This window comes from Bos mutus, chromosome 9 (genome assembly GCF_027580195.1).
Source record: "Bos mutus isolate GX-2022 chromosome 9, NWIPB_WYAK_1.1, whole genome shotgun sequence".
Classification (NCBI taxonomy): Eukaryota; Metazoa; Chordata; class Mammalia; order Artiodactyla; family Bovidae; genus Bos; species Bos mutus.
The window spans coordinates 101,771,203-101,790,227 of NC_091625.1; the positions used below are offsets into that span (position 1 = coordinate 101,771,203).

Genomic DNA, 19,025 nt, shown 5'->3' on the forward strand with positions numbered 1-19,025 from the left:
CAGAGTAGAGATCCTTTGCTTTCTTAGTAAAGTTTGTTTCCAAAGATTTTGTTTTTGATGCTATTTTGAGATCAATTTCTTTATTTCTCTTTCAGAAAATTTGTTGTCAGTGTATAGAAACACTGCTGATTTTTATATGTTATTTGTTTGTATCCTGCAATTTTACTGAAATCTTAAATTTTTTGGTTGAGTCATTAGAATTTTCTTTACATAAAATCAAATATAAATAAGGACAGTTTTTCTTTCCCCTTTACAATTCTGATGCACTTTGCTTCTTTTTCTTGCCTGATTGATCTGCTAGGGCTCCTAACACTATGTTGAATAGGAGTGGGAAGAGTAGGCTTGCCTTATTCCTAATCTTAGAGAAGTTCTCAACCTTTCACCGTTGAGTATGATGCTTGCTGTGAGCCTGGGGACCCAAGTCAGGTCTGAACATGCACTGAGCTCTCTGGTCTGCCGACAGGTGAAGCTACAGGCTGTGCTCTATGTCCAAGACCCCTGCACGTGGGGCTGTTGAATGGGCTTTGTGGCTCCCGGGTGCTCTGGGTGGGTCTCTGGTCACTCAGGCTGAAGCCTGTATTCAGTGATGAGCAGGCCTCTGGGTCCCTGCCCTGGCTCAGCTGGAAAAGCAGCTCTAAGGCCAGGAAAGGGCTGGGCTTTCTTAACTGAAGCCGACGTGCACCCCGAGCTTCCTGATCAGTCACTGGCAAACCATCAGCCCCACCCACCTCTCAGTCAAGGCCTGCTGGGCCACACAACTTCCAGGAGCCCTTGCTGGTCCTCCAGTCAGATGGGGCTGGGAGGCACCCTGCACGTGGGTGGGGGTATGCCCAGCTCCCTTGCCTGGGCGGGAGGGGAGGGGCTGCTCCTGGCCACCCTCAGTTTCCTAGTCGGCTCTCCAGCCTGGAGATGCAAGGAGCTGCCGTCAACCTTGGCCCTGAGTTTGTCCCCTGCCTGTGGGCAGCAGGGGGCAGGCCACACTGGTCCCCAGCTTTGCTCTGGGGGCCACCTGCTCTGCCTGCCTGCCTCCCAGCTTGAGTGCAGCTGGGCGCACAGCTTGCAGGAGTCTTGCCAGCCTCCTGGTCAGACAGGGCTGGCCGGCTGCCTGTTAGCGGGCGGGGCCGTGACTCAGCTCCTGCCTGGACCTGGGCAAACAGCTCTTAGGTCAGCAAAACTCCAGTCTGAGGATCTAAATCAGGCGAAACCACACCCAGCAACACGGCGCACAGTGCTGGGGGCGGGTGGGGGGAGGCTGCCCCCACCCCAGGTCTTGTCCCACTCGGGGGTCTGGAGGCTCGAAGGGGTCCCTCCACGTGGTGCCAGCGGGGGGAGGGGCAGCACGCGAGCCTGTGGCCACTTTCTTACCCGGCGCACGGTCTCCCGGTCCCTGGGGTCAGGGCGCTGTAGCCTCTGCCCAGACTTCCAGGGCTTGCTCAGTGTTGTCCCGCTCTCCAAGGTGGTCAGTTGCCCTGCTTGTGAAGGGAGCGAAGTCAGGAAGGACCTGTGTCACCATCGTGGTGACATCACTCTCCCAAAATACTTCTTAGAAGAGACGTCCGCCAGGAGGGCTTCCAAACTGTTACTGTGAGGAAGGCAGTCATGTGACACTTTCCCCACGATCAGAGGGGCCCAGGCTCAGAGGTGTGTCCCTACCAACTCATGCCTACTTGCAGACGTGTGGTGGCGACGGGCAGGGCAGGGGAATTTCCGGAACCGAAAGGAAAGCTGTCTCGACCTTTCAGCAGCAACAGTGATGTGTTGGCAGAATCGTGAACCTGAACCCTAGGACGGGGCAAACGTCAAGTGGCTAAAGAGATGCGGTGTAAGTGACTCAGAAGATATCAGCCATTGTTTCACTCCCAGTGTTAACATCAATACCAGACCCTTTGATTAGCTTCCCCAGTGGCTCAGGTGTGAAGCATCTGCCAGCAATGCAGGAGATGCAGGTTCGATCCCTGGGTTGGGACGATCTCCTGGAGGAGGGCATGGCAACCGGCTCCAGAATTCTGGCCTGGAGAATCCCATGGGCAGAGAAGCCTGGTGGGCTACAGTCCATGGGGTCACACAGAGTCAGACATGACTGAGCATTGCCACCGTGCAGAAAAAGGATGATTTTGCAGACCTGCTTAAATGTTCGTGATCACTTGCTAGATATAAAAGTGATGGAATGTTCTAGAGAACTGGGTGATGGCCGATGCTGGTGTGATTCTACCAGTAACTAGGTGTCACTGTTTGGCTGCCAGTGTGGGCGAGCTCTGTCCCGTCCAACTCTGTGCGACCCCAGGCACTGCAGCTCCCCAGGGCCCTCTGCCCATGGGATTCTCCAGGCAAGAATACTGGAGTGGGTTGCCATTGTCTACTCCAGGGGATCGAACCCCAGTCTCCGCGTCTCTTGCTTGGCAGGCAGGTTCTTTACCACTGAGCCACCTGGGAAACCTTCTGCTGCCCAAGTTCACCAAAAGCAACTAGGGCTTGAGAGCTAAAGAGCCACATTTTAATTTTATGTATTTACTTTGGCTGTGCTTGGTCTTTGTTGCTGCATTCTCTAGTTGTGGAGAGCGAGGGCTATCGTTTAGCCGCGTCTGAGCGTCTCGCTCAGTGGCTTCTCTTGACGGGAACACGGGCTCTAGAGCGCTCGGGCCTCACAGCTGCAGCACCACCGTCAGGAGTTGTGGCTCTCGGGCCTAGTTGCTCCGAGGCGTGAGGGATGCTCCCGGATCAGGGATGGAACCTGTGTTCCCTGCGTTGGCAGATGGATTCTTATCCATTGCGTCACCCAGGAAGTCCAAGAATCACATTTTAAATGAGCAGACTTTCTGCTAAGAAGCTAAACATTGCTCTGAATTCAAGGGAAGTCTAATCAACGATTTGCTCTTTTAAAGGATTTGTTTATGTAAGGAAATTTATATCAACTTTTTTGACATTTAAATCTGACATCTTTGTTAATAAAAACAGCACCAAATAAATTTGCATTTGTCCTGTTCGTTAATTACACTTTAATCTACATAAAGAATTAAAAATGTATATGTAGGGCCTGAAACAAATTATTGCCTAAGTTAAATTCTTACACTTTGGAAATAAATGTACTTAGTGCTTTTTTTTTTAAGAAAAAAGAAAAGCAATTTATGTTAGCACAACTCTAACTTGAGAAAGTGTTTTTGAAACAGGAGGGAAGGGGGTGGGGTACAACCTTTGAAATAATGACAGGGCCCGGGGACTCAACAGAAACTGATTAGACTCAAATGGGTCCAAGGCGGCAGAGTCAGCAATATTACGCTCACTGTGCTCCAAGGCCACTCTCGCCTGTCACTCCAGGAATCTCTTGACGTCCTTCTTTTGCATTCCAGTCCCCTACAATGAAAAGGACTTTTTTTTTTTTTTTTGGTGTTAGTTCTAGAAGGTCTTGTAGGTCACCATAGAACCATTCAACTTCAGCTTCTTTGGCATTACTGGTCGGGGCATAGACTTGGATTGCTGTGATACCGAGTGGTTTGCCTTGGAAAGGAACGGAGATCGTTCTGGCATTTTGAGGTTGCGCCCAAGGACTGCATTTCAGGCTCTTCTGTTGACTATGAGGGCTATTCCATTTCCTCTAAGGGATTCTTGCCCACAGTGGTAGATACAATGGTCGTCTGAGTTAAATTCACCCATTCCCGTCCATTTCAGCTCACTGATTCCCAAGATGTCAATGTCCAGTCTCGCCATCTCCTGCTTGAGCCACGTCTGGTTCCTAGTGTTTCCGGTTCCCATGCAACATTGTTCTTTACACCATCGGGCTTTACTTTCACCACCAGACACATCCACAGCGCAGTGTTTTTCCCCGTTGGCCCAGCCGCTTCCTTCTTTCTGGGGTTATCAGTAATTGGCCTCAGCTCTTCCCCAGCAGCATACTGGATGCCTGCTGACCTGGGGGGCTCGTCTTCCAGTGTCATATCTTTTTGACTTTTCTTACTGTTCATGGGGTTCTCTCAGCACCTCAGCAAGCAAGATGACTCAGAAGTGCCATGACGGTTGCAAGGTGGGCCATCAAAACCAAAACGTGAGCAGTGGCCCAATGCCTAGAAATTTCCACCCCTTCCCCCAAATAATTGGAGTAATCCTCCCACCCATCAGCCTACGAAGTTACGCAGCCCATACAAGCTACCACACCTCGTGTCGAGGCTGCGTTCGCCCTCTGTGGCAGCCCACTCTCTGGGCTGTGCGGTGTGCTTCTCTCTGAATAAACCCACTTCTTGCCTCTCACTGTCTCCCACGGAATTCTTTCTGAGATGAGACATCAGGAACCTGAGTTTCATCAAGTCCTGAAACCAGGCGTGTGCTCTCGGTTGGAAGACTGTGGGGTTTGGCTGGGTTCAAGCCCCAGTCTGAGGGAAACGGTTTCATCTTCTCAGAGCACGTCTTCCAAAGCAGCTAAACCTTTAGAGCAGCAGGCCCTCCTGCTGGCCCCACGTTGAGATGGTCTGGGCCACGGGGACGATGACACGGGGCTGGCAGGGGCCTCTCCTGGGTCCAGCCCCGCCTCCGCCAAGCCGGGGCCTCTGCTGACACGGGGCAGAAAAAGACGACGAGAAACAGCCCAAATGCTTTCGCCCTCACAGCACTCGCGATGGGAGCAGCGCCCCGCCCTCGCGAGATTCCGGCTCTCCTCTGCCCTCTGGATTCTTAGCATCCATTTCCACCGGGTCCATCTGGGCTGCCTGACTGCACAGCCAGAACCTTCCAGGGGAACTGCAGAGGCCCTGGCCTGCAGCACTGGAGAGGCCACCCCCACGCTGGACGGAGGCAGCAGGGAGAGGGGGCCTCAGAGGACCGACACGGCCATCGAGGACACCGCATGAGCGGGTGGGACCGACTGGGCCCGCGATGGCGGAAGACTCAGCTTCCCGCGGTCCTTGAGCCTCACTACACGTTCTCTCTGACACATCAGCTAAACGACACACCCACGGGCAGCATCCCAGTTCCCGGGCTGATCATGAAAGATCAGAAAGTGGGCAGTGGGGCCCCTTCCCCAAAACAGAGGGCAGAGCCCCCAGTCATTAGCCTATGAAATTGCCCAGCTCGTAGAATCGAACCACCCCACACCTCGGGCGCTCCCACCTTGTCAGAGGGAACACATTCTGTCTATGGCCTGAGCCCCTCCCTCGGTGACCTGCTTCCCCTTTACTGCGGCCTGCTCTTGAATTCTTCCCGGCTGGGAGCCAAGGACCCTCATGGCAGCCCGTCCCGGGGCTCAGCCAAGGCCTGCGATGAGAGCATCCTCTCAGGCCCCATCATCTTGCACCATCTTCACAAAGGAAGAGGGAGAAGACGGCCTTTCCCTTCTCTCTCGTTCTCCCTGTCATTATAAAAGCGTAGCCCACTTATTTCTCTGGACAGAGCCCCCTTACCTGCCTGCTTGTACCCCTCCCAGTGTCCTATATTAACACACCTACTTCTCACATATCACTTTGCCTCTCGCTTAATTCCTTCTGGGCTGAGACATAAAGAACCTGAGCGTCAAGTCCTGAAACAAGGCGTATGACTTCAGTTAGAAGATTGTGGGTTCGAGTCCCGGCTGAGGAGTTGAGTTCAAGTCCCCCCGGAAGGCAGACACCGTGTGCCGGGGTCCAGCCCCGGCTGATCCAGGGTATTCAAAGAGGGGACGGCGTCGGCGAGGGTCAGGATACAATAGCTTCAATTAGATATTAATTAAAGATATAAAGAGTAATAGAATAAGGATAGCTCAGTAGGAAAATTCAGTGGAGAAAAGAGGCTGAGTAGCTTGGTTTATGCGGGAGACCAATAAAACTTCAAGACAAGAAGTTTGCACCACTTACGTAGGCCACAGGCGTCCTTCCGTTCTCCCGAAGGAGAGGAGACACTGAGGCCTCCCCAGTCAGATCTTAGAAGCCCAGGCACAATTAGTAAGCATGGTGGGTTCCACGCTCCAGATGGAGACTCAGCCAGAGTGAGAGAGAGCGCGACATGGGGAGACCAGTATTTCGAGAAACTGATCCCAATTCTTTATTTTCCATGGTCTACTTTTATACACTGAGATGTTATGCAAAAGTCACGTGGGGTCAGCTGTCCTGACTTTTATCAAAGTCAGGTGCTTCATACAAATGTATACAGAGGTCTTAGGGGTGTTACATCATCTTCTGGCCAGGGGGCCTGCTGACAATTTATGACCCTCTCCTTGTGACAGCGGTCAGCCAACCAGGACATTTATTTCTCCAGGGGTGATTAGTCTTAAAACAGACGCCACCCAAATAAAGTTACATTCCTATAGGGTGAGGGTGTAGTGGGTTTTAGTTAAGGAAAGAATTTACTTAGCCTAAGGTCTAACATGATTAATATCAAAGGTTAATACTTATTTCTTCTATATATTCATTAATGTGTGTAAGGGCAGGGGATATGGAGACTTAGCAACAAACATTGGCTCAACAAATGAAAAACCCTTCACCAATACAATTTCTAATCAGCCCATTATACTTATACTAATAGTTTTCTAACTTTTCTAAGGAACCTGTTTTTAGAAGGTTTAAAGCATCTCGTGCCTCTCACGGTTGGGAGGCTGTGAGCAATCACATGTGGCCGGACAAGCCCGTCAGGCAGGCTAGGGAACCTTCAGAGGAGTTTGTAGGTTAAAACACTCTTGTCACGCCCAGGAGTTTTTATTAACTGGAGCTCAAAGTTAACTCCTTCTCCAAAAGAGGTGGTGGAGGACAGCCCCCCGTAAATTCAGAGGTGTAGGGGAGAGCACAAAGTAGTAAAGCAGGCAGGTTCTGGTTATGGGGGTAGATGATCGAGGATTTCCAGGGGGACTCCTGAGGCTTGATCCCGCCTTTGTGTATGTCGAGCCTCCTTCCTCATGACCTTTGCCACGGGCGGAGTACCTCACACTGGCCCCCAATAACTGTGGGTTGGACATCATCCAGAGGAGGGCGGTTTCGGAACCAGAGTGGAGGAGGCCGGCAGGGCACGGCCAGCACTTCTGACATGCCTCACATCTGCCGTGACAGGCGTGCAACAGAATGGGTCAGCGGGGGCACTGTGATGGGGGCTGCTGGAGCAGGACACACTAATGCACACACACGCCATGTACACACACGCACACGCACACACACGCCATGTACACACGCATGCACACCTTTCCTTTCCCAAAGGCATAACCTTTCTCACCGCCCAAGGCGCCCTCTGCTGCCTTAGACAGAGAACTGCTTTCACAATCTCCCACGTGCCTGCTGGGTGCCCATCCCACGCCAGGTGCCCCCCAGGAGCCGGGTTCTCGCACTGCTGGCATGGTGAGAGCCCCTGTCCTAGAGGAGGAACGGGAAATAGACAACTAGGCAAAGAGAGAAATCAGAAAAAGGCAGGGGAGACGTGCGTGTCATCCCCCAAACAGAGCAGGGAGCCTGGCCGAAAGCCTGGGCACGTGTCCCACCAGGATCCCACCCCCACGTCTCCATGAAGCTGGCCAAGTAACTGCAAGCCCCTGATACAGCCGCTCAGCTCCCCGGATACCAACCCAGGCAGATTTCTCTGGGTGGAAACCCACAGCCCCAGGTCTGCCGTTCACAGACCGGCTCGGCGAGCCCCGCGGAGGAGAGCAGGCGGCACTGGCAAGGCAGGCAGAGTGCTGAGGAGCCGAGGAGCCGGACGCCACAGCTGGACAGCAAGGGCCCAGCGCCCACGGGCTCCCAAAGCCCAGATGCGGGCAAGGGTGGCGATGCTGACGGCACATTTTCTCTGCAGGCCAGGCAGCGGCGGGCAATGGCACGTGGGGAGATCTCCAAAGATGACTGCACGCCTCTGCTCCACAGCGCACAAACATCCGTACAATTTGAATCTTGCCCCCAAACTAAATAACGCCACCCTCCATTGATTTTACCTAGTTCCGTGGCCTCCTCAGTTCCATCGCAGCACACGGCTTCTTACCCTTGGAGAGTGTCTGAACCCTGAGATGCTTCCCTGGTTGGCTTCTGGTTGCAAAGGGAATGGCTCTTTTCAATGGTACCGTGGGCAGGTGTGTTGTAATGCTTGTTTTCGCTCCAGTAAGAGGCAGGACCTGTTTGTAAATTGCAGAGCCCCTGGCAGCTGCTGACCTGGAAACTTCTGAACTCTTTGGGAAAAAAAACTTGCTGGCAAGATGTAGAGAGACTAGAGAGAGACTGGGGGTGATTAAATGAGAACATTGTGTAAAGATTGCTACTGAAAATGATTGTGTGGGTTCTAAATAAAAATGGCAGGAAATCATTGGCCGCTCATACCCTCCTGAGCTCCCCGACGAGCCCCGCCTTCCCTGAGCCCCACCAACGCACGGGCCGGCCTTCGGGGGTGAAGTGGTCCCACCGCCCCACCCTGGGCATCGATCCTCCCGCTGCCTGCCCACTGGACGGACAACTCCCTGAGGCCTTGCCTGTCTAAAGGCGGCTGGAAAGAAGCAAGAGATGTGGTGGGGCCCTGGAGAGGCTGGCAGACAGAGGTGCAGACGGCCTCCCCATGTCCAGCAAACTTTCCTGGGGCTGCACTCTGCATGGGCTGCAGGGGCCTGGACGCAGAGGAGAAGCAGGGCTGCCTCCAAGCCGGGAATCATGGCGCTGAGGGCCCGGCCAGCAGGACTGACAGCCCTCTCTCTGCCTCAGAGAAAGCTGGACCAGATGTCCCTCCCTCTGCCCCAGAGAGAGCTGGACTGGGCATCCCTCCCTCGGCCCCCAGACAGAGCTGCCTGTCTCTAGGGCATCGCCACGTACCTGCTCATCTCGAGCAGTCTAGTCACTTCCCATCCTCCCGGGGGTGGCAGCAGGCCGGGGAGGGGCACTCCTGCTCAGGCCAGGTGAGGGCAGGTTGATGACGAGCTCTGAGAACTGGATGGGATTGTGAGTCACAAGGCGGGAGAGTTCTGTGCAGACAGTGAGCCGCTTGCAGCCCTGGCCTCTGCGGTCTGGGTGAGCCGAGTGTCCAGCGCCCCCGAAGAGGGACAGCCAGCTGGGGGTTCGCAGAGCCTCCATGGCTGGCATCTCTCCTGAACAGTCTTTCATGGCCAAGAGGCAGCAACATGCCCACTGCATCAATGGCCGTCCAAGCCGGGATGGGACTCTGCACCAGGACCCGAGCTCCTCCTGGGGAAGGGTCTGGACGTGGGCACCACAGGCAAAGGCAGGATTCTCCAGGGAATCCCAAACATCCTGCTTCTTAAACTCTGGGTGCAGCTGAATAACGGTGTGACGTTTCACTGTGTCTGACCCACGGCTTGGGAAGCGCCGCTCACCTGGACGGCTAGAGTAGGGATGGGGTGGTGCGACGAGCACCTCTCGTCTCCACCTCTCCTCTGCCCCTCCCCAGCATAGATGCGTCAGGCCTGTTCTCAACAGCTTTCCTTCATGGTGCTCACACTGAAGTTCCTTTATTTCCTAGGAGCTGAGAACCCTGTGTCTTAAGAGCTGGTTATGAACTCTGCCGAGCATCTCACTGTGCCTGGGAGGCTGGGGGGGTGGGGGCGTGGTCCAGGGGCCTCAGCAGAAAACTACACGGACAGGGGCTCCTTGGGCTGCAGGAGAAGGGGTACATGGGTTCGCAGAGGTCAGGGGACACCCCCCGAGTCTCACCCCCACCTCGGGGTTAGGGGAGCTTGAGGTGTGTTGCTGGGGGGCCTCCGAGGCCGGGGACCACAGCTGTCCATCCATCCATCTGTAGCCCCATCCCTAGGACTGACGGGCATTGCTCTCCACGCTTTGCACTCAGCCTTTGCTACCTATTTTTGGATTTAGTAAAACAGACAGACTCTACCAAACAAGACGATGCCTGACTTGTGGGTATCACACCCCCAGGACACTCTGGGAGATTCTGACTCTACAGAATCATTTCCTGAAGTGCCCTGGGGTCCAGAAGAGACCGCGATGGTTGAAAGGTTTGCAAATGACTGTTATCTTTGGCCTCCTAAGTGACGCTGACATTTCTCGTTGGAAGTTCCTTCCTGCGACCACGGTTGTAACGTCTCTCTCCCTGTGAGGGGTCTCTGGTCCTGCAGACCCACTACCGAGGAACGAGGACTTGAGCCTCGTGCTGCTGAGACCGGAGGTCGTTTGTGTCCCCTCTGTCACGGGAGCCCCAGGAAGGCCTGCTGAAGGGCGCTCGTGGGACCAGCCTTGCCTGGGCAGCTCGCCCGGTTCAACCACTGCTCCGCCTCCTTCACAACAAAGACTCACTTTTACATGTCTTCCTTCAGTCCCACTCCTGGAAAAGATGGCCCCGACTCCGAGAGCGCCAAAGCAAAGTTCTTGGGCAGGAAGGCAGAAGGTTGGGGCCCACTCCAGAGGGACACCCACCACACTTGCTGGTCCGGTTCACCCATGCACAGGGGTGGGGCAGGACTCCAGAGGACGCTGGTGGGCGAGAGGCCATCCCTGGGACGGGGCAGGGAGGAGCAGGGCACGTGTGGTCCCCGGGCCTGGTGGCCCTGAGAGTCCCGGCCCCGCAGCCACGCCCCCTGCTGTGTGAGGCTGGCAGGGCCCTCCCCCGCCCTCTGGCACCACTGCCTGGATTCACCCAAGATCTTGAGAGTTGGACTATAAAGAAAGCTGAGCGCCGAAGAATTGATGCTTTTGAACTGTGGTGCTGGAGAAGACTCTTGAGAGTCCCTTGGACTGCAAGGAGATCCAACCAGTCCATCCTGAAGGAACTCAGTCCTGAATATTCATTAGAAGGACTGATGTTGAAGCTGAAACTCCAATACTTTGGCCACCTGATGCGAAGAGCTGACTCATTGGAAAAGACCCTGATGCTGAGAAAGATTGAGGGCAGGAGGAGAAGGGGATGACAGAGGATGAGATGGTTGGATGGCATCACTGACTCGATGCACATGATTCTGAGTAAACTCCGGGAGTTGGTGATGGACAGGGAGGCCTGGCGTGCTGTGGATCATGGGGTCGCAAAGAGTCAGACACGACTGAGCGACTGAACTGAGCTGAACTGAATACCTGTTTTCATACTCCATTTTCTATTTTAGATGTTACGTATTCTTTTTCTACTCCTTTAATAGTGATCCTTGACTTTTAACTTACCTTAAGTTAATGAATGTCTTAAACTTTCCATTTGAATAATAAGAATTTAAGAACATCCTTCCCAATTTATATGTTGCTGTTTTGTATTAACTGTTTTCAACTTAATCTCCCAAATTAAACTTTTTTTCCATGGACGATATTAGTTTGCATTTCCCTGTATGCTCAACAATGTCTTTGCTCATCATTCCTTCTTAAGTGTCAGCCCTTCCTACAGGATAACTTCCCTTTTCTGGAAGTTTGTTCTATAGAATTTGCTTTAGTGAGTTCTAGGGTGGTAAAACCTCCCAGTTTTTGTTTGTTTGTTTGTTTTAATCTTAAACTGTATTTATGGCACTGGGCATATAATTCTAGAGAACATTTATTTTCCGCCAGAGCTTAGATTCTAAATGAAAGTTTGCCAGGCAGAGAGAGGTGGGCAGCAGCAGGTCCCATTCCTCCTCTCAAAGCATCTCCAGCTCTTGCAGCCCGAGCAGGCCTTGTGTGTTCTTTCTCCCAGCGTTGTTGTAACAATGAGTCTGTTGTGTCCATCACTGAGCAGCAAGGGGGTTTGTCAGTGAGCGTGGCACTCTCTCCTCACTGCTCATCCAGTACATGCCAGTCTCCGTGGTAAAAGCTCTGCATCCGTAAATTCAGTTCACTCTCACGATCTGCTCCTCACTCTTGTTTCTGTGGCACTTCGTGTTTTGTGAAACACTTTATAGTGTCCACTTTGCAAGAATGAGACCCAAGGACACAGGCGGTGTGTGCCCTCGAACTTAAGGTAGGGGGACAGACTCTGCCCCTGACACCAGAGCCCTGCCCTTCCCAGCACATCATATTCTCGGCCAGTCTCTGAGCTGCTCTCATCGTCCTTTAGATGCCCTTGGCGTTCCAACTTTCAAGTCACAGAGCAGCTTCTGATAACTGTACGAGTGCAATCTGGTGCAAAATCAGAATTTAGTTTTCTCTTTGTTAGAAACAACAAGATTTTCTTCGACTATTGTTCTGCTCTTGATAAGAGATTGTGAAGAGTTCTTCTTTACATTTCGGGTTATCTGCCTGGAAAGCAAAGGTTTTGCATCCCATAAAAATCTCCTATGCTTTGTGTCTTTCTCGGGTCTTTGATTACTTGGGAGAATTGAGTCTTCTCCATATTAAAAGAGCTAAGTTTTATTCATAATTATATACACTTTTGTGCGTGCTAAGTTATTTCAGTCCTGTCCGACTCTTTGTGACCCTATCTGTAGCCCACCAGGCTCCTCTGTCCATGGAATTCTTGAGGCAAGTATATTGGAGTGGGTTGCCATTTCCTTCTCCAGGGGATCTTCCTGACCCAGGGGTCGAACTCTTGTCTCTTGCATTGCAGGCAGATTCTTTTCCTTCTGAGTAACCAGGGAAACCCCCCAAACTTCTGTATTTGCCTTTAAAATCTCATATTGTCACCTTGTTCCAACAGATAATTAAACATTATTTACCAATGATCTATGATCCTATTTCATCAAATGTTCAAAACTGTTGACATTTTGGACAACTTCCCCAAATCAGATTCTAAATGGAATCTTTAGACCTCAAATTGACTTTGAAATTTCCCAGAGAGAAATACCTCAATTTGATGAATTCTTTTTTTTTTAATTTTATTGAAATATAGTTGATGCATAATGCCATGTTAATTTCTGCTGTACAGCAAAGTGATTCAGATACATACATACATATACACATTATTCTTTTAAAAATACTCTTTCCCATTATGGTTTATGACAGAATGTTGACTATGTTCCCTGTGCTGAGCAGTTGTTGTTTAGTCGCTAAATCGTGTACGACTCTATGCAACGGCCAACTGCAAATTGGCTCTTATCCTTGACTGCATCATAAAAGATTGAATAACAAAGGCATTTGCCATCTGCCTCTATGGAGACTGAACCCCGTGTTTCGATAGCTGTTGACCTTCAACAGCCCCTGAGGGAGTTCAGGGCGGAGGGAGGCACTCAGTGCTCCAGGAAATCAGGTGGGACAGGTCTTTAGATAGTTGGATGTTTTTAGGAATAGATCTTATGGTCTCAATCCTTAAATCTCCTCATATCTAGAGAAGATCCTCATGACTAAGGATCAAAAATCCTTTTGTAAAATGAATGCTTCATGGCAGCGAACTCCCCCTTCACCAAAACCTTATACACTGGCCGTCCCCCACTCCGCTTCGGAGCAGACTCTCGGACACGACCCCATGGACTGAAGCCCACTCGGTTCCTCTGTCCACAAGACATCCTGACAAGAACCCTGGAGTGGGTTGCTATTTCCTTCTCCTTCCTTTTTCTTTTAATATTTATATTTATTTATTTGTTTGGCTGTGCTGGGTCTTAGTTGCAGCATGCAGGGTCTTTGGTTGAGGCATGCAAGGTTTTTTTTTTTTTGGTTGCGGCATACAGGATCTAGGTTCTAAGAGAAGCTGAGCACAGCCAGCCAGCAAGGCTCTCAGCTGCAGCCCAGCACAGTAGTCCTTCCCCTGCCCCTGCCTTTCCTCCATCCCATCCCTCCCAGGTCTGGTCAGGGAGCACTCTTCCCACCTCTGTGCTCCCTTAAGCTCTCAAGACTCAGAACAAGACAGGGGGAAGACCAACCAGACCAAAGTTCTTTTTCCTTGTGAAAAATGGATAACAGACAAACAACTGCCACCTCTGGGAGGAGAGAATCTGCAAACTGAGAGTAATTTACCAAATGTCCCCTGAGTCATTGAGCCAAGAAATTAGCACCATGTTTTCTCCTGCTAATATGACTTTAGAAAAGAGATAAAGGACTCTTACCACTCAGTTTCCACCAGATCCTGCAGGCAGAGCTCCAAGATGCTCAGTGCTGTTCAGTCGCTCAGCCGTGTCCTACTCTTTGCGACCCCATGAATCGCAGCACACCAGGCCTCCCTGTCCATCACCATCTCCCGGAGTTCACTCAAACTCACGTCCATCGAGTCAGTGATGCCATCCAGCCATCTCATCCTCTGTCGTCCCCTTTTCCTCCTGCCCCCAATCCCTCCCAGCATCACAGTCTTTTCCAATGAGTTAACTCTTCACATGAGGTGGCCAAAATACTAGAGTTTCATTTCAGCTTTAGCATCATTCCTTCCAAAGAACACCCAGGACTGATCTCCTTTAGGATGGACTGGTTGGATCTTCCTGCAGTCCAAGGGACTCTCAAGAGTCTTCTCCAGCACCACAGTTCGAAAGCATCAATTCTTCAGTGCTCAGCCTTCTTCACAGTCCAACTCTCACATCCATACATGACCACAGGAAAAACCATAGCCTTGACTAGATGGACCTATGTTGGCAAAGTAAGGTCTCTGCTTTTCAATATGCTATCTCGGTTGGTCATAACTTTTCTTCCAAGGAGTAAGTGCCTTTTAATTTCGTGGCTGCAATCACCATGTGCAGTGATTTTGGAGCCCCCAAAAATAAAGTCTGACACTGTTTCCACTGTTTCCCCATCTATTTCCCATGAAGTGATGGGACCAGATGCCATGATCTTTGTTTTCTGAATGTTGAGCTTTAAGCCAACTTTTTCACTCTTCTCTTTCACTTTCATCAAGAGGCTTTTTAGTTCCTCTTCACTTTCTGCCATAAGGGTGGTGTCATCTGCATATCTGAGGTTATTGCTATTTCTCCCGGCAATCTTGATTCCAGCTTGTGTTTCTTCCAGCTCAGCATTTCTCATGATGTATTCTGCATATAAGTTAAATAAGCAGGGTGACAATATATAGCCTCGACGTACTCCTTTTCCTATTTGGAACCAGTCTGTTGTTCCATGTCCAGTTCTAACTGTTGCTTCCTGACCTGCATACAAATTTCTCAAGAGGCAGGTCAGGTAGTCTGGTATTCCCATCTCTTTCAGAATTTTCCACAGTGTATTGTGATCCACACAGTCAAAGGCTTTGGCATAGTCAATAAAGCAGAAAGAGATGTTTTTCTGGAACTTTCTTGCTTTTTTGATGATCCAGCAGATGTTGGCAATTTGATCTCTGGTTCCTCTGCCTTTTCTAAAACCAGCTTGAACATCTGGAAGTTCACGGTTCACATACTGCTGAAGCCTGGCTTGGAGAATTTTGAGCATTACTTTACTAGCGTGTGAGATGAGTGCAATTGTGCGGTAGTTTGAGCATTCTTTGGTATTGCCTTTCTTGGGATTGGAATGAAAGCTGACCTTTTCCAGTCCTGTGGCCACTGCTGAGTTTTCCAAATTTGCTGGCATATTGAGTGCAGCAATTTCACAGCATCATCTTTCAGGATTTGGAATAGCTCAACTGGAATTCCATCACCTCCACTAGCTTTGCTTGTAGTGATGCTTTCTAAGGCCAACTTGACTTCACATTCCAGGATGTCTGGCTCTAGGTTAGTGATCATACCATCGTGATTATCTTGGTCGTGAAGACGCTGACTGACCATAAAAATGCTTACCTCATGCCTTCTTTTATCAGGAGTTTCAGGCTCTCTGAGCCCCATCAGCCATGGGGCAAGGAGTGTTCCATCAGTAAGTTGAATTCAGCCACCCACACGGCCAACTGCTGTGGAGGAAGAAGTTGTCCTCTGCCCTTTTAGGTTCATTTGGCTAATCTAAGAATTAACACGAGACAGATCAATCGGAGAAAATCACACATTTACATAACGTGTATACATCAGTCAGTTCAGTTCAGTCACTCAGTTGTGTCCGATTCTTTGTAACCCCATGGACTGCAGCACGATAGGCTTCCCTGTCAATCTCCAACTCCCAGAGCTTGCTCAAACTCATGTCCATTGAGTTGGTGATGCCATCCAACCATCTCATCCTCTGCCGTCCCCTTCTCCTCCTGCCTTCAATCTTTCCCAGCATCAGGGGCTTTTCCAATGAATCAGTTCTTTGCATCAGGTGGCCAAAGTATTGGAGATTCAGCTTCAGCATCAGTCCTTCCGATGAACACCCAGGACTGATCTCCTTTAGGGTGGACTGGTTGGATCTCCTTGCAGTCCATGGGACTCTCAAGAGTCTTCTCCAACACCACAGTTCAAAAGCATCAGTCCTTCAGTGTTCAGCTTTCTTTATGGTCCAACTCTCACATCCATACATGACTAATGGAAAAACCATAGCTTTGACTCCCTGACCTTTGTTGGCAAAGTAATGCCTCTGCTTTTTAAAATGCTGTCTAGGTTGGTCATAGATTTTCTTCCAAGGAGCAGTGTCTTAATTTCCAGGCTGCAGTCACAGCTGCAGTGATTCTGGAGCCAAGAAAAGAAGTCCACCGCTCTTTCCATTGTTTCCCATCTATTTGCCGTGAAGTGATGGGACCGTGGATGCCATGATCTTAATCTTTTGAATGTTTAGTTTTAAGTCGGTTTTTTCACTCTCTTTCACTTTCATGTCTAATTAGTTACTCAGTCATGGCAGACTCTTTGTGACCCCACAGACTTCTGCGGGGTCCTCTGCCCATGGAATTATCCAGGCAAGAATACTGGAGTCAGTTGCCATTTCCTTCTCCAGGGGGTCTTCCCAGCCCAGGGATCAAACCGACGTCTCCTGTGGCTCCTGCATTGACTGGCGAATTCTTTACCATTGAGCCAGCTGGGAGAAACACAAGAAAACTGAGTAATTCGCCAAAATTGCCAGAGTCCTCACCTCAAATACCATTTTCAGCTAAATGCAAAAGATGATGTTGGGTATTTGAGACTTATGAAGGGAGCAAGGCAATTCACATGGAGATAGTGTCAACTAGAAACTGGCACTTGCCAAGAGCATCTGCCAGTAACTGAACAACAACCGGGGCATTTGCCATCTGGCCCTGCAGAGATCGAACCTTGTGTCACTACGGCTGCCAGCCTACAGCAACCCCCAAAGGGAATTCAGGGTGGAGAAGGAGGCACTCCATGCTCCGAGGAAACTGCGGAACAGGTCTTTAAAAAGAGATTTTCAGGAACTGATTTCATGATCCCAGTCCTTGCATTGCATCATGTCTACAAGAGCACCGAATCCCCCAGCTCCTGGTGACTAGCAGCACGCCTCTTGTAAAGTAAGCGCTTGACCGCACTGAACTCCCCCTTCACTAAAATCTTACGTATTGACCTCCCCGCACTGCCTCTTTAGAGCAGACTCAGAGCTGTGTGAGGTGCTGTCTCCCGGGCTGCAGTCCTCATTTGCCGCAAATAAAACTTGATTCGAAACTCTCACATTGTGCATTTTTTAGTTGACAATAGAAAAACAAATGTTGGGTAAATTAGTGTTCGTTTGGCCAGCAGAAACAATGGGGCATAGAGGGGAATTTTAGCAAAGCCATCCTGAGGATAACCATGGATATAACCGAGTATAGCTCCGTGTGAACGACTGCGGGGGGGAGAAAGGATACCTCCCCTCTGGAGGCTGCCCACAGCGAGGGAATGTCTGACTTTATTTCCTCCTGTTTTAGTATAAAAGAAGCCTGAACTCTAACTCAGGCAAGATGCTTCTTTGGGACATGAGTCCATTGTTCTCTTGGTTTGCTGGCTTTCTGAATACAGTTGCTATTCTTTGCCCAAATAATAATAGCAACAACACAAAATGCTGTAGACAGATTTCCCCTGTTTACACACCTGTCAACTTAAAGACACACACACACACATGTGAGAGTTTCAAGTTCAGTTTTATTTGGGCCAAATGAGGACAGCAGCCAGAGCTCTGAGAAACTTCTCCAGAGAGGCAGGGCCAAGGCCAGCAGAGGCGACTCTGTTGAACGGGAAGTTCATACCGTCAGGCGCTTCTCTTTGCAAAAGGTTTTCTGCTAGTCACGAGAAGCTGATGTCACCACGATTCAGTGCTTGCCTGGATATGAGGAGATGCCAGGATTGGACTCATAAAATCAGTTCCTGAAAATCTGTAATTATCTAAAGGCCTGTTCCACCAGTTTTCTGAAGCACAAGATAGCTCATTCCTATTTTCCACCTAGAACTCCCTTCAGGGCAGGTTGAAGATCAACATCTGCAGCAGCTCAGGACTCGGTCCCCACAGAGGCAGGTGGCAAATGCCCTGGTTGTTGTTCAGTTACTGGCAGATGCTCTTGTTCAGTCGCTAAGTCATGTCCCTCTCTTCGTGACCCCACGGACAGTGGCACCCCAGGCTCCTCTGTCCTCCATCATCTCTCAGAGTTTGTTCAAATTCATGCCCATCAAGTCAGTGATGCCACCTAATCATCTCATCCTCTGCCACCCCCTTCTTCACTGTCTTCAATCTTTCTCAGCATCATGGTTTTTTCCAATGAATGGCTTTCACATCAGGTGGTCAAAGTATTGGAGCTTCAGCTTCAGCAACAGTCCTTTCAATGATTTTTCAAGATTAATTTCCTTTAGGATTGACATGCTTGATATCTGTCAGTCCAAGGGACTCTCAAGAGTCTTCTCCAGCACCACAATTCAAAAGCATCAACTTTTAACACTCAGCCTTCTTTATGGTCCAACTCTCACATCTGTGCATGACTACTATAAAACCCATAGCTTTGACTAAACAGACCTTTGTCAGAAAAGTGATGTCTCTGCTTTTTAACATGCTGTCTGGGTTTGTCATAGCTTTTCTTCCAAGAAGCAAGCATCTTTTAATTTCATGGCTGCAGTCACCATCCCCAGTGATATTGGAGCCCAAGAAAATCTGTCACCGTTTCCGCATCTATTTGCTGCTGTAGTGGCTGATGGATTGAGGGCCTCAGCATCCTTTGTTTATGACATGGCAACATTTTTCTTCTCTGTCTTTCTTTTCCTTTGGCCATGCTCTGCTTGTGGGATCTTTATTCCCTGACCGGAGACTGAACCTGGGCCCTCGGCAGTGAGAGTCTAGAGTCCTAACCATTCTTTATCCCCAGCACATTCCGCGCAGGCATCTGTGTGTTCTATCTGAGAGGCTGTTTGCAGAGAAAGGGAAACCATAATGTGTCAGGGAGAAAGAAAGTTTTCACCATCCTTTCAGAGAAAGCTAAAGGAGAGGCCCTCAGGAGCTCACTTTCTTCAGAAGTCCCCACCAGAGCCAGAG

The 19,025-nt window shown here is 50.2% G+C and overlaps 1 protein-coding gene across 3 annotated transcripts in view; it reads right to left on the reverse strand.

Moving 5' to 3' along the window:
• Positions 1-1,675, reverse strand: part of UNC93A (unc-93 homolog A) — a 28,918-nt gene extending 27,243 nt beyond the window's left edge. For all 3 annotated transcript variants that reach the window (XM_070377036.1, XM_070377034.1, XM_070377033.1), the window contains exon 1: positions 1,366-1,675. The gene's annotated coding sequence lies outside the window, so the exon portion shown is untranslated. The remainder of the gene's footprint in view (positions 1-1,365) is intronic.
• Between the last annotated feature and the right edge of the window lie 17,350 nt (positions 1,676-19,025).